Genomic DNA, 16,572 nt, shown 5'->3' on the forward strand with positions numbered 1-16,572 from the left:
GTGCGTGCAACCCCAGTTGATTTCAGGCCGCGCAGGTTCTCACCGGGGAGAGTGTAGCGTGTGGGAGGCCGCACTATCTCTCCCTAGTTCCTACCCTTGCTGAGCAGGCGCCCCGACCGAACTGTAGGGGTCGCTGTCCACAATGCCCAGGACCCACCCTTCAGCTTTCCCACCCTCTAATACTGCCAATTGTATTAGTGTGAGAGGCCAGCCAAGCTGATAGCAACGCCGGGAGCTGGATTCGAACAGGCGAATCCAGCGTCTCCAATGTTGGTGATGAACGCAATCTCCGCTACGCCACCTGACCCCCACATACATAAAAAAAAAAAAAAAAAAACGACTAACCTTCTAGTCTTTTACTATTATGCTACTAAGTAATCTACCTTGCCTATATTACTAGTACCTACTATGCTAATATGTCTATTCTACTATGCACTCAACACTGTAGCGCTCAAGTTTGACACTGTTTGACGAACAATCAAGTCAGCAGGAAGGGTACAACAAGGGTAAGTAAGCCCTTAGCTGCCAGAGTCGTACCCTTCCTGCTGCCTTGTTGTACAGAACTTGTAAGTCACTTTGGATAAAAGCATCAGCTAATTGACTAAATGTAAATGTATAATAGAAGAGAATAATCTTTTTTTAAATAAAAGGAACAGACCTCCCTGTTCCACTCGACGGGGTCGGTACCGACCCCTTTTGACATTATTATCATATAGGCATATTTTTATGAATGATGAAAATGGTTGGCAATAGTTTAGCAATAGGTTAAAAGTGTACTTATATCATTTTAAGTTTTCTATTTGCGATCGTCTATTCTGACCCGGAACCGGAAATGGAAATGTTGAACCATGGGAATTTTGTAGAGGAGGTTCATAGCTATCGTCCAGCGTTGAAATTTCTCCGATCTACACTTCCTGTCACATACTATGGTGGTTCAAAGTTCAGCGTTCTGAATGAATCATATCAATAATTGTTATGATTCGCGATAATAAGCTACAAAAGGTAAAGTTTTTGACAAATATTGAAACACAGTCAGTTTCTCCACACTATTGTTACCATGTAGGAAGAATTAGATCTGAAATTAGTTTCAAAATGGTTACACTGTGGGGGAAATAAAATAGTACAGTCGATTACAGTAAATATCAGTATCTGTTATTATGCACGCCTGGTGATACTATATCCAAATTGAACTCGGCCATTTGAAAGATACTATATGTATATATATATAAATGTGCGAATTGGCTATAATAAGGTAATGTATAAGCATATATTCTATATTCTATAATAATATTTCAAATTGCATTGGTCCGGATGGGAGAATTCAGTACTGTATATACAGAACCTTCAGTTTGATCATCTTCCCTTTATTAATTTCCTTAGATCTTTTGTACACATGATCTCAAGAGGGTACTGAATGAGCTCAGTGGCAGTTTTTTAAGTTTGGTCATTATTATCATGGTTTTATTCACTGTCAAAGATGAAAAGAAAAATCATAATTCATATTTTCCTTTGTTTCATCACAATTTAAGCAAGCCTAGTAATAGACACAATATTTCTGACACTGAGAATACATTCATTGAGGTCCAAAGATGTTCCTAGATACCAAGAATATGCAAATAGCCCTTGTAGAAGTGGAGCAATATTCCATTTACCTAGGTATACATTTTATGCAGATTTTCACCTGGGGTGGAACAGGTTGAGGTAAACAAGCTGATTTGGGCCAATTAATTTTGAAGCCTAATAGTTTACCGAATTCATCAATTATCCAAAGTGAATTTGTGGTTGATTGGCAGGGGTCTTTCATAAAAATTAGTAAGGCATCCGCATAAAGAGCAATTTTGTGTGGTGTATCATAGATTGTTATAGGGGCGATTTCTTCTGTTCGTCTTATAAATTGGGCTAATGGTTCGAGGGAAAGTGTGAATAGGCCGGGACTCAGAGGACAACCCTGTCTAGAAGACCTATAGAATAGAATAGAATAGACTTTTAATTGTCATTGCACACAAGTATACAACGCAATTTCAGGGGAGCTCCCACAAGACCGTAGTACAACATACATGTAACACATAACATAACACTGTACATATAACAGAATATTTGAAAGTGCATAATGAGCTGTAAACATAATGGTTATCAAGTCCAGGTAAAGTGCATGGTGCATGTGAGGGAACAGTCAATGAGAGTTTAACAGTCTGACTGCTTGGGGGAAAAAGCTGTTCATAAATCTTGAATTCTTCGCATTTATGGACCGGTATCTCCTCCCTGAGGGAAGGAGCTGAAAGAGGTGATGTGCTGGGTGAGACTGGTCCTTGATGATACACTTGGAGCGGTGGAGGCAGCGGGAGGTGAAGACGGAGGTGATGTTTGGTAGAGGAGTCCCGACGATCCTGCCTGCCGCCTTCACCACCCTCTGTAGAGCCTCTTGCTCTGCCTTTGTGCAGCTGGGGAACCACACAGACACACCGTAGGTCAGCACACCCTCAACCGCACAATGATAGAAGTTGACCAGGAGATTTCGTTGCAGGCCAGCCTGCTTCAGCTTCCTTAGGTAGTATCGGCGTTGCTGAGCTTTCCCGATCGCCTGTAGCTGTTCCGCAACTGTAGCTATTTCCGGGGTAGGCCTGATTGGCCCCGACAGGCACGTGACCGCCGCGGCCACGCCCCGCGGCAGCCCCGCGACGCGGCAACGAGGCTGCTGTGGTTCACAGGCGCTTTCCGCCTTCAACGCCGCCCGCAGCAGAAGGAGTTTGCGGCGCCTTTCACTGTCATCAGTCATAATAATATCATCAGTCATCTCTAATAATATTAATCACTGTTCAATGTACTAATATACAATACGGCTCACTTTTCCCACTTCAATGACAGAGCCGCTGTTTAATAATATTGTCGCGGCGGAGCTCCGTCGCGGCAGCATTATGTAGCAGTAATCCCCCCTTTTTTACCATCGACAAACTAGCTCAATTGGTAACGCTGCTTGGCTGTGGATCCTATGGTCCTAAGTTCGATTCCCTTACGTTTTTTTTTTTTTTTTTAACGTGCATAGCGTATTGTATATTGTATATTGTATGGTACAATTTACAGTAAGGTGTATGCGTTGCAGTGCAAATGCTTCTTACTGTTGCGCTCCAGAGACCGTTACTGTACCATACACGCTATAGTGCAATGCACGTTAAAAAAAATTAAAAAAAAAAACTTAAGGGAATCGAACTTAGGACCATAGGATCCACAGCCAAGCAGTTACCAATTGAGCTAGTTTGTCGATGGTAAAGAAGGGGGGATTACTGCTACATAATGCTGCCGCAACGGAGCTCCACCGCGACAATATTATTAAACAGCGGCTCTGTCATTGAAGTGGGAAAAGTGAGCCGTATTGTATATTAGTACATTGAACAGTGATTAATATTATTAGAGATGACTGATGATATTATTATGACTGATGGCGTTGAAGGCGGAAAGCGCCTGTGAACCACAGCAGCCTCGTTGCCGCGTCGCGGAGCTGCCGCGGGGCGTGGCCGCGGCGGTCACGTGCCTGTCGGGGCCAATCAGGCCTACCCCGGAAATAGCTACAGTTGCGGAACAGCTACAGGCTTCCCGATCACTGAGGCGGTGTTGGTGCTCCAGGACAGGCTCTCACTCGCATTGAGACCCAGGAACTTGAACTCTGTGACCCTCTCCACTGCCTCGTTGTTGATGAGCAGAGGGGAGTGATCAGGCCTTGACCTTCTGAAATCCACTATGATCTCTCTTGTTTTCTTTATGTTGAGCGCCAGGTTGTTGCTGTCACACCAGGCTGTAAGGTCTGAGAGACCGGGAAGAGTGTGAAAATCATGTTTTTGTCATTGCAACAGAAGGCACGTTGATAATAAATAATAATAACTGTATTTGTATAGCACCTTTCATACAGGGGATTGCAGTTCAAAGTGCTTTACATCAGTAAGAAATAATACATACAATCAGTGTAAAACAAGCAGCAAGAGCAAAGCATAAAGTGGGATAAAATAATGCATATATTAATCAAATCATATCAGAACCTCATGTTCCAATCTGTTACAAAACATGATAAAGGTGGGCGGCTGGGTGGCGCAGCGGAGATTGCGCTCATCACCAATGCAAGAGACTCCGGTCTCAAATCCGGGTGTCAGCATTGCCTCCGGCTTGGGCCGGCCGCCATACTGGCTCAATTGGCAGAGCCAGCAGGTGGAAGTCGATGGGTGGGGATTTGGATGTTGTGGACAGCGACTCCTACAGGTCGGTTGGGGGACGCCTGCACAGCAGAGACAGGAAGTAGCGGGGGTAGTGTGAGCCTCCCATGCATTACACCTCGCCACTGAGAGTCCGTGCTGGCAGGTGAAAAGATGTGACAGGCTGCCTCCTCGTGTACCGGAGGGGACACGTGATGCAAGGCTTCTATCCTCCCTACAACCGACCAGTGGGGGGCATAGTCGAGCAACGTTCAAGACAGGGGAGGGGAGAATTGGAAACACGAAATTTGTAGATATCACAGCAGATAATGGTTTTTGTTTTCTTTAATTCTCTCTCTGCTGCACGACATTTCCTTTTTTCTTCTTTGACACCATTATAGTTCAACCAGGGGGAGGCTCTTGTCGACTTTATTTTTTTTTGTATCCACTTTTTCTCCTTCTTTTTCTGTTTTTCTCCCATCCCAATTTAGTCGTGCCAATTCCCCCCTCCCCTGTCTTGATCGTTGCTCGCATGTGCCCCCCACTGGTCGGTCGTAGGGAGGGTTGAAGAATCCATCGCATGTCCCCTCCGATACATGCGGGGTCAGCTAGCCACTTCTTTTCACCTGCCAGCGCGGACTCTCATTGGCGAGGTGTAACGTGTGGGAGGCTCACACTACCCTCGACAACTCCTGTCCTTGCTGTGCAGGCGCCCTGACCGACATGTAGGAGTCGCTGTTTACAACGACCAGATTACCACCCATCGACTTCCCTCCCGCTGACTCTGCCAATTGAGTCAGTATGACGACCGGCCCAAGCCGGAGGCAACGCTGACAGCCGGATTCGATACCGGTGTCTCGCGCATTGGTGACGAGCGCTTAGACCGCTGCGCCACCCAGCCACCCTCGCTGTCAACTTCTTTTTAGTTTTTAGTGGGGCGACAGAATTTAATACAGATGATAGTGCATCATTGAGATTTTTGACCATTTCATTTAGAGAGCTGTCATGACTGTGTGACTGTGTGTGTCAAGACCCTCGACCTGGCATACCGTGCGGCAAAGGGAACCGCTCCCGCCTACCTCCGGTCAATGGTCTCTAACTAGACACCCGCAAGACCCCTACGCTCTGCATCTTCTGGCCGCCTCCGACCTACTCCTATCCAAGCTCCGGGAGGGTCATCAAAGAGAAGTCGCCTATTCTCAGTCCTTGCCCCACAATGGTGGAATGAACTACCCACCCCAGTTAGGACAGCCGAAACCCGTCCAATCTTTCGCCGTCGACTAAAGACGCACTTCTTCAACCATTATCTGAATAAAAAAATAATAATAAAAAAAATCTAACCCTAACTAACCTTACTGTCATGCACTTGTCCTAATAAACTAACCTACACTGTAGCACTCAACACTTTATGAACATTGTTACTCAGCTGATAGAGTTGTGCCCTTCCTGATGACTTGTCGTACAGAACTTGTAAGTCGCTTTGGATAAAAGCGTCAGCTAAATGACTAAATGTAAATGTAAAATGTAAATGTTATATAGTCTGATAAGATCGGTGAACTTTCATTCAGCTTTGTCATCAAGGAGCCTCTTTTGAACTATGACTTATTTTTTATTTTTTAGTAAGGGTTATTTGGGCATCACAGAATATACAGTGATGGTCAGAGAGAGGTAGCTCAGTTATTGAGATATTATTGATTTTTAGCCCAGTTGTTATCACTAAGTCTAATGTATTACCATGTCGGTGAGTTGCATTTATTATATGCTGTGTTAGATCAAAGCTATCCAGTAGATTTGCAAGCTCTATAGCAGGGGTGGCCAACCCGAGGCTCGCGAGCCGCATTCGGCTCTTTGCCCGTCAATGTGCGGCTCTTCCATCCATACTTTTTTTTTTTTTATGTCACTCATTCCATAAGGACGTAGAATAAACATTTAATTTTTTTTTTAAATGGTCCATTTGCATGTTCTTGGTATCTGAATCTAGGGACATATATGGATCAGTGTCAGAAATAGTGTGTATGTTACTAGGCTTAGGCTACGTTTAGACGGAGAGAGTCTGAACAGAAACCGCAAAAGTCGTCTTGCGGTCTCACTTTAAATTTTGCGTTTAGACTAGTGTTTTGGGATGGAATTCTGTGTGCAGACGAGGCTGTAAAGACTCGAGACGACGGAGCCCCGCTGTCACACGATTGGCGCGGATGTCACATGACCAGAAACGTCAGTGGCCAATCAGATCGCCTCAGGTCGTTGAGACAACCAGACGTGCTGTGAAGACCCGCCCTACTCTGCCTCTGATTCGCAGACTGTGGGTGGGGGAATGTGATTGGACCAAAGCAGAGTCACTCACAGACAGTGGCTCCAGTCACTAATAGTTGCGGCTATGGTTGCGATAGCCGCGGGACAGATTCTTGTGTATTTAAAAGTACTGCCAATGTAGCGTTCAGGTGATCGCCATGGATAGAATCAGACATGCTTTGTTTATGCTTCTAGGCTACTGGCGCATGCCTGTGATGTAAGCAGCTAGCTGATTAAAGTGTCTTTAAAAGTACTGCCAATGTAGCCTTCAAGTGATCTCCGTGGATAGTCAGACATACTTGTTCGCTTTGTTTACGCTTCTCGGCTACTGGCGCATACCTGATACCTGTGACGTAAGCAGTACGCGCGACGAGAGCCTTGACAACCCTTTCGTCATCGTTTTATGCGGTTTGACAGTTTAGATGATAGCGCAAAGGTTTATCGTTTCTAGGAATTCCACCCTGGAAGGTGGTCTCACTTTTTTGCGGTTTCACCCCGTAAAAACGCTGTTGCCGTATAAACAAAAGGCACATCCGAAAAAATATTTTTGCGGATTCACCTGCTAGCGTTTCCGTCTAAACAGGGCCTTAGTTACTAGTTACTAGTAAATTGTAATGAACCAAAGGAGAATATCAATTATATTAAAAAAAAAAAAAATTATCTTTGAATAAGACCATGCTAAAATTGACCAGACCTGAAAAATCTAAGCAAATGAATAAAGGGAAGATGATTAAACAGAAGGTTTTGTAGATACAGTACTGAATTCTGCCATTTTTTTTATAATGTAAATTTCTCCACCATTTTTCATCGTATTGCAACACCGTTTTTTGCAAGACGTTCACAGAAAGGTAGAGAAACTAACTGCGTTCTGTTTTATGGCAATAACGTTCAGGTTTGTGGGAGATAATCCCAAAAAATAAGAGAAATAAAAAAGTGTATCCAGAAGTCAGATGATTGACAGGGGCTGGTGTGAGCTGGGTAGGGTAGTTTTTCGAAAATCGAAAGCCCTGAGTCTCTTCCTTCAAAAGACTACACTCACTTTTGGCTGTGCCACTTCCTCCTGTCAATATGCGCCGGTTTCCGACTCAATGCCCTGAGATTTCTATAATCTTATATTTCACTAATAACAGTTAAAATAATTGGTAAACAAACATAATGCTGAAAATATACACTTTTACTGTATATCTCGGGCTTAAGAGGTTAACCCTGTGAGGCCCAAATTAAAGACATTAGCAACTTCAGAGGCCAGAGGGTGGGACATATAAACACATTTACTATCAAATAGCATTGTGAGGCTGAACAACAGGACCAATTGACTATATTATGTGCTTAACATTTTTTAAATAAACATTCTTTTTTTAAATGGCTAAAAGTGATTTTGTAATTTTGCAACCGTGGGTCTCACAGGGTACTTTTAACCCTGTGAGGCCCAAATAAAAAAGACATTAGCAACTTCAGAGGCCAGAGGGTGAGACCTATAAACACATGAAGGGTGCCGTGACTGAAAAAAAAGTTGAGAAACGCTGGTATATGGTGTGGCTCTTTGTGGTACCACAGTAATTTTTGTGGCTCTTAGTCTCTGACTGGTTGGCCACCCCTGCTCTATAGCTTTGGAGTCCGCTTTTTTATTTACATGAATATTCAGGTCTCCGTTTAGGATCACCTTATCGTATCTGGTAACACATACTGAGATCAGTTCAGAGAACTCTTGTATACATAATGGTGAGTGTCTAGGTGGGCGATATATTGTGACAATTATGGTTGATTCAGTTTTGAGTTCAGTGGCTAGATATTCCATCGACATGAATTCACCTAGTTCTGTGATTCTAAACAAATTTATTTAGGAAAAAATTGCTGCAACCCCTCCTCCTCTTTGGTTCTTTCTGGGCAGTTGATGAAAGCTGGTGGACAGGTCTCTATCATGATTGATGTAGCTGTGTCGTTATTAAGCCATGTCTCCACTAAGCAGATGCAATCTAAGTTATTTTCTTTAATCAGATCATTAACAATTTTTTTTTTTATTATTCAAAGATCTGACATTTAGGAGGGCTAATTGTATTTGTTGGACTTCTATGTCATGAGAGGACAGTGGCGGCTGGCCACTAGGGGCGCTCGGGCGCCGCCCCCCCTGGTTAACCCTGGTTAAAAGAGAGCAGAACAAGAAATACTTTTTTTTGTTTTTTGTAGCCCTATAAATAATATAAACATGTTTAAAATGAATAATATTTAAAAAAAAATTTGTTGTTGATATTTTTGCACAAATCTTACAAATATTCAAGAGACATCTTTCAACAGCATAATGCAAAGTCCAAGATTTGTTTTTTTCTTTTTCGTATTGACACATAAAACATACAAAAGACTTATACAGACATACCAAAAACAGACATGGAAATTAAAAAAGCACTTACAAAAAAAAAAAAAAAAAAACATTACTATATGTGCATATATAACCAAGATGCATATACGTTAATGCATATACATACATAATACAATATAAAGTATAGGTACCATCAGGTCAGATCCCATTTTTCACCTTCATCATTGATAATACTGAAACCCCACCTTAATCATTCGTCCCCAGACCGTTCAGTCAGGTGTAGAAAACTGTTCCATACCTCAGCAAAGATATCCTCTCTCCCTGCGACTCTATATGTTACCCTTTCATATGATGCTGTCCGGAACATTAGTTCCATCCATTCTTTAAAAGTAATATCAATGGGTGATTTCCAATGTCGTAAGGCAATTCTACATCCTGATATCATGGCCATTCTATACCACATTCCCTGGTATTTAGGCAGTTTAATCTCTTTCGGTACTATACCCAAAACACATGCCATTGGGGAGTTATTCACCTTTACATTCAAAACTTTACTTAGGAATATCACAATTTGATCCCACATTTTCCGGACTTTCTCACATTCGTATAACATATGTAGTAAAGTGCCTGTCTCCTTCTCACATCTCCAGCAGATGTCACTGTCCCTTAACTTTAGTCTGGCCAGTTTACTAGGCGTCCAATAGCTTCTGTTTAAAACTTTGTAAAAGATAAGTTGTGATTGTGCCTCCCGCGAGAATTTACCCCATTTGGATACCAGCTTCTCCCATATTTCCTCAGTAATATCCTCACGTACATCGTTCTCCCAGCTCAACCTCAGACCCGCCAACTTGGGTGCATTGTGTTCCCTTATAACATCATAGAATCTTGACGCACCGCCTTTCCTACGCCATCCTTTATAAAATATTTCTTGAATTGCAGTAATCGGGCCACATTTTGGCCCTCCCATTGATGACGATATACAATGTCTAATCTGTAGGAATTTATAGAAGTTTTTATTATCTATACCAAAGTCCTCTCTAATATCCTCAAAAGGTAATACCCCATCTTCCCCGGCTATATCACCTAGTACATGTATCCCCCTTTTAATCCAGGCGTCCCATATGACTGATTTCTTACCAATCTTTAGTTTTTTATTATACCATATAGAGGCTCTTGTAGTCAGATATGGGCTATCACCAGTCAGCCTGTGCGACTGATTCCAAGTTTCCCTGGCAAACGCCATTAGAGGGTTTTTTTTCTTTTTTTTTTTTTACTTTGACCATTCCGCTGGTTCTTTTTGCGTTTATCGCTTTTTCTCTGGTCAAGTGTGACCGACAGAAACAGGTTGAATGGGGGTACAGATGGGGGGAAAGACACTCTGAGAAAGTTACGGCTTTGTCCGGGAGTCGAACTTGCTACCCCAGATCCGTGACGAGCACGGTTGTCCCCGACGCCGAAATAGCGTTCGAGGTACGCGGTGAGCTACTGGAGCTCCCCCATTAGAGGGTTCTTAAAAGGTATAGGTCTGTCTGATTGTGTCAGGAAGGATTGCAGAGATGAGGGATATACCATTTCCTCCTGTATCTTGACCCAAGCAGGTGCCTCCTCAGTCGAGTGATTCAATTTGGAGAGCTGGGAGAGCGAGAACGCATAGTGATACCAGTCTAGCTTAGGCAGGGATAAGCCGCCATTTTCCTTTGCTGCATGCATTTTGGCCGACCAAATAGTGTCCTTTTGCCCCCCCACAAATATACATTAATGACTTTGTCATACTGTTTGAGTAACTGAGTCGGGAGAGTCAGCGGCAGCATATATAGGATATAATTTAATTTGGGAGCCAATATCATTTTTACTAAGTTTATCTTCCCAAGGAGGGACATATTCATCTTGGCCCAATTCTGGGTCAGAGCACTAACGTGTTCGATTATAGGGGCAATATTGGCTTGTACTATCTCTTTCAGACCTGGGATCAGCTTTATTCCTAGGTATATCAACCCTGACGGCATCCACCTGTACTGCCATCCCCTCCTAATAGCAGGGGGACAGCACTTAGAGAGAGGCATTGCTTCTGATTTGCTCCAGTTGATTGTGTATCCAGAAATTTCGGAGAAGGACTCGATAACAGTTCCAATGACCCCAGCTGCTGTTTGGGGATTGCTGGATACCAATAAGATATCATCCGCATATAAAAATAGTTTATGTTCCACCTGTCCCGCTATTACCCCTTTGATGTCTTGATTAGTCCTTAGTGCGATAGCAAGTGGTTCGAGGAAAATCGCGAACATTTGGGGAGAAAGCGGAGAACCTTGCCTCGTCCCCCGTCCTAGATTAAAGGGCGAGGATACGATCCCGTTAGTCAAGACAGAGGCCATCGGATTTGTGTACAACAGCTTTACCCATCCAGTAAACGATGGTCCAAATCCGAAGCGCTCTAGCGTGTGAAATAAGAATGCAAATTCCACCTTATCAAAGGCCTTTTCGGCATCCAATGAGAAGGCCACTATAGGCTCTACATCATTCCTAACCTTCCACATTATGTGTAGGAGTCTGCAAATATTATCAGCTGAGTTTCTCCCCTTCACAAAGCCCACTTGGTCTGAGTGTACCAAACTTGGTAGTACATCTTCTATTCTATTCGCTAGTATTTTTGCCAATACTTTTTCTTCCAAATTGCTCAGGGATATAGGCCTATAGTTCCCACAGTATTGAGGGTCTTTGCCCTTTTTCTGTAGTAACGTAATAGTGGCCGATCTCAAGCTAGTGGGCAAGCTCCCTTTTAACAGTGAATCTTGATATACTTTCAATAGTCTTAGAGAGATTATATCACTGAATTGTTTGTAGAAATCGGGGGTAAACCCATCGTCTCCTGGTGCTTTACCTAATTTAAGGCTGTTGATTGCCGCGTGTATTTCCTCTATCGAGACCTCCCCCTCCATTGACTTTACTAATATTTACTCATTTTAAGTATGTTTGTGTTTCCAATGCACAATATAACGTTAATATATCAAATATAAATAATCGTTTTCCTGAACAGGAAGTGACTCACTGTCTGATAGAGAATACGTTCCGTTACCGTAGCCGCATTTCTCCTAGCCGTATTTCTCTCGGGCTAGACGCAATAGCGCTCTGAGTGTGCGTGCACGCCGTGCACTGTTTCATCGCTGTATCCGTCGCAGCCAATCAGTGCGTAACGCGCTGTGCGTTGAAATATGATGTATTATGATGGAAGCCGGGGCGCGATTTAAAGCGGTCTAAGCAGCAGCGTCTATAATTTCCGTAGCCGCATTTCTCGGAGACGCTCTCTGATTGGCCGACGTCAGTTTTTTCCATAGCCGCATTTTGCGGAGACTCTCTCTCTGATTGGCCAACGCCTGTTTCTGGTTAGGAAGTTAGTAAGTTAGTTACTCGATGCTGTGTTGTGTTGTGATGCAGTCACTCTGGACAGTGGGGATATACATCGACAACAACAGTCTGGGAGACTGGGACTGTGGGACAGTGGACATTCTACACTTTATCAAGCCCTCCGGACCACGTTTCAACTAACTACAGTGAGTTAATGAGTTAATGCGGTCTGTCTCTCTCTCGCTCTCTCTCGCGCTCTCTCTCTCTCTCTCTCTCTCTCTCTCTCTCTCTGTCTCTCTCTCTCTCTCTCTCTCTTGCTCTCTCAACACAGTGTGTTCATTTCGCTGTGGCCGGGTATTGCATAATGGCTGAATGAATTAATGGTAACTTGTTTAAAATGACAAGATAGATAGGCCTATATATATGTGTTCATTATTGATTTGATGATCATACGTGTACTAATGTAGTATGAATCAATTAACTCGACTTAATGTTGGTAACGTTATGAGTCAGAATTCGCTTGGCCAGCTTGGTCAGATGATTGCGACCAGGGGTGCAGTGCTGGGCATACGCGGTCAAACGACGTTTGGGCTTCGTCACTGAGGCAGAATTGCGCGCATCCTATTATTATGCAAAGTCTAGGTGATAAGTGTATCTGCATTTTTTTGCTCCAAATGCACCTATGTGAAATACAAATTCAGTGTTTAAAATTCAATGTAAAAAATGTGAATGCATAATAAAATTCAATGGAAAAAATTCGATGCATAATTGCGGTGTATAAAATTCAATGTAAAAAATTCGATGGATAATTGCGGTGTATAAAATTCAATGTAAAAAACCATCATCCGGGCTACCCAGACAGGATAAGCAATCGAGCCTGGATGCAATCGAACTGACTTCTGGCCTATCACTGCACGGCTTTGCAGCGTCCTAAAAGTCTGTGCCGACCAACTGGCCCCAGTATTCACTGACATATTTAACCTGCCCTTAGAACAGGCTGTCATCCCCACCTGCCTGAAGAAGTCCACTATTATCCCTGTACCCAAAAAATCCAAGCCTGCTTGCCTCAACGACTACCGCCCTGTAGCTCTCACCTCCATAGCCATGAAGTGCTTCGAGAAGCTAGTAAAGGGCTACATCTGCTCCTCCCTCCCCATCAACATGGACCCCCTGCAATTTGCATACCGCCCCAACAGGTCCACGGAGGACGCCATATCCCATGTGCTGCACACAGCAGCATCACACCTGGACAAGAGGCAGGGGAACTATGTGAGAATGCTATTCATCGACTACAGCTCGGCATTCAATACCATAGTCCCCTCCATACTCATAGCCAAGCTCAGGGACCTGGGCTTGGGCTATGACCTCTGCCAGTGGGTCTTGGACTTCCTGACTGGCAGACCCCAGGTGGTGAGAGCAGGCAACTGCACCTCCTCATCCATCACCCTCAACATAGGGGCCCCCCAGGGCTGTGTTCTGAGTCCCCTCCTCTACTCCCTGTACACACACGACTGTGTGGCTCAGCGGAGTAGCAATACAATCGTCAAATTTGCTGACGACACAGTGGTGGTGGGCCTGATCTCTGCCAACGACGAGAGGGCCTACCTGGAAGAGGTCAAGGTCCTGGCGGGATGGTGCCAGGAAAACAGCCTCTCCCTGAACGTCAGCAAAACAAAGGAGATGATTGTGGACTTCAGGAGGTCGGGGGTCAAGGACTACAGCCCCCTCAGCATCGACGGGGCACCGGTTGAGAGAGTCAACAGCTTCAAGTACCTCGGAGCCTACATATCCGAGGACTTGACATGGACCACACACATTAACAGTGTGGTGAAGAAGGCACGACAACGCCTCTACTTCCTCAGGCGACTAAGGAAGTTCCAAGTCAGCCAGAAGATCCTTAAGAACTTCTACTCATGTACAATAGAGAGCATCTTGACCGGCAACATCACCTCCTGGTTTGGGAATAGCACTGCAAAAGACCGAAGCAGACTACAAAGAGTGACACGTGCAGCCGAACGCACAATTGGAGGGGGGCTCCCCACCCTCCAGAACATTTACTACAAGCGTTGCAAGGGCAAGGCTAAGAGAATCATTAAAGACTCCAGTCACCCGAACAACTGCCTCTTTGAACTGCTGCGGTCAGGCAAGCGATACCGGAGTCTCAAGGCGAGCACAGAAAGACTCAGAAGTAGCTTCTATCCCCAGGCCATCAGGCTGCTAAACGAACAATGAATGAACACTACACAACAACAACCACCAAACGCACATAGCACACACATCCACACGCACTCACTTTAAACAAACACACTGTAGCACCCACTCCACACACTTTATAGCACACACCCACTTTAAACAAACACACTGTAGCACCCACTCCCCACACTTTATATTTATGGATGAAGGATTGCACTACAACTCGTACACCTTACTGTAAATTGTACCTAAAATTGTACCTCATCCCATTTCTGCTTTGCACTAGATAGTACTGTACATTAGTACACTGCATAGTATTGTGTATTGTATATTATATGGTAACTCAGAACATTGTACATATGTCTATACCGAACACTGTGACCTCATTCTCTTCTTCTAAATTCATGCTATACTATGTTATTATGTTATTTGATACTATCTTGTCTAGCACAGTCTCTGGAGCGTAACAGTAAGAAGCATTTTGTATGAAAGTATTCTGTACTTCTGTATGACAACTATTAAAGAACTTGAACTTGAACTTGAACTTTGTCAGTCATGTTATCACACCAACCCGGGAGAAAGATGCTGGTATATATACATACGGTGGGGAGAGAATATATACATACGGTGGGGAGGAGACTGTACATTAGGAGGGGGTGGTTGGGTGGGAGAGAAATATACATATGGTGCTCCGTGTTTGTGAAGCAGGTGGCATCAGTCCTTTGCCTCTGGCATGTTGAAACAGTGCCCCGCCCGGCCGACGCCATGAGGTGAGTCGGCCCGGCGGGTGGCTGGTGGGCTGTTAAGCCTATACCGCCACGGTATAGAATTAGCAGCGATTAATAACTTTGTTCGAATTGCTGTTTTTTTCTGTCAAAAATGCTGTCGGGTGGCGGGGCCATGAAGGCCAGCCGACGTCGAAAAAACATCACGCGAGGTTTTGACGTTATTAGCTTTGACCTAGCCGCAAGCTATAACCGCAGGGAGGGCTAGGATGCTGTCAACGCTTGTTTACAGATATCTTGGTTGGATTAGTCTCCCTTTGAGGGGGTGAGAAGTTAAAAAGAATTGTTTCCCTCCTCAGGGCTCCCCTCTCCGCAGAGGGACTTTGGTCTTTCCGCTGGAGCGCGGGCGGTATTTGACCTAGGCCCCACACCGCCTCACGCCACGCAGCCAGAGGTGAGAGCACGGCCTCGCCAGCGGCTGTGGCGAGGCCCTCGACCAGCGGCCATGTTTCCCCCGCCTGAGGTACCCTGGGCTCAACGTCAACAGGTGTCCACAAGACCGACAACCTTGGCGGCCGAGGGATCGGCTACATTGGATGAGCACGCCCTAAAAAACCATCGCCGTCCAGCTGTGTGCAGCCCGCTCTCCGGTTACTCCCTCCCCCAACACCAGCGGAAAAGGGGCTCTGATTTGTTTCCTTTGGCTGCAGGCCGCGTGTCTTCAATGAAGCGCAATCGGCCCCACGTTCGCTTCTCATGGGGACAGGGGCTGACACCCAGTTGATGGCTGAGACTGGGTCTGTCCGTGAGAATGTTGTGCTGTCAAGCGGCTCCCACGCCACACGTTCTGCGTCTGTGTTTGGTTGAGCCTGGTGTTACGTCTGTCAACTACAAGGGTTGTCAGCAGGGGAACTCGAGACCTCTTGAGGCAAACAGTGCGGGCTTCCCTGACCTCGCCTTCGCCAGGCCGGGTATCACGTTGATGCCTCCCACTCCGGAGAGCCCGCAGTGGTCTGGCAGGCACGCGTGATTTGGGTGGTAGTAATATCACTGCAGGGCTACGGTGTGTAGGAACCCATGGGGGCCTCACACCTTGCATGTCCAGCTGCAGAACAACTCCTCAGCATGCTGGAGGGGTGTTCAGTGGGGGAGCTTTTGTCACCTAGTATGATGTCAGCTTCCCCCGTATCAAACCGGCCCTGTCGGGGTCCCCCCTTGGGTGCGATTGCCTCGTGGGTAGTGTCAGGGTCCGATGTCCCGACTCCACGGAACGCTCTGCTCGCACGGTTAGCGGGTCCAGGGTTGGCTACGCACAGCGGGTGGGACCGGGCCGCCTATCTACAGTTCCTAGCGGACCAGCGCCAAATGGCGGCGGGTGCGTTTTGGGAGTATCATCACATATGGCTACAGCAGTACCATATGTCGAGGTGGATGGAGAGAACGCTGAAGCGGGGACTTGTGTTTACACAACCCCACCCGTTTTCAGGTTTGGTACAGACCCTATTGTCAGGGTCAACAGCAG

General features: G+C 45.2%; 1 protein-coding gene across 1 annotated transcript in view; it reads right to left on the bottom strand.

The window, feature by feature from the left end:
• The window catches only part of LOC311231314 (EGF-containing fibulin-like extracellular matrix protein 1), a 274,116-nt gene that overhangs the window by 123,168 nt on the left and 134,376 nt on the right, over nt 1–16,572 (bottom strand). The gene's annotated exons all lie outside the window — the stretch shown is intronic.

Source organism: Notolepis coatsorum (assembly GCF_963971535.1).
Source record: "Notolepis coatsorum genome assembly, chromosome: 7".
Classification (NCBI taxonomy): domain Eukaryota; kingdom Metazoa; phylum Chordata; class Actinopteri; order Aulopiformes; family Paralepididae; genus Notolepis; species Notolepis coatsorum.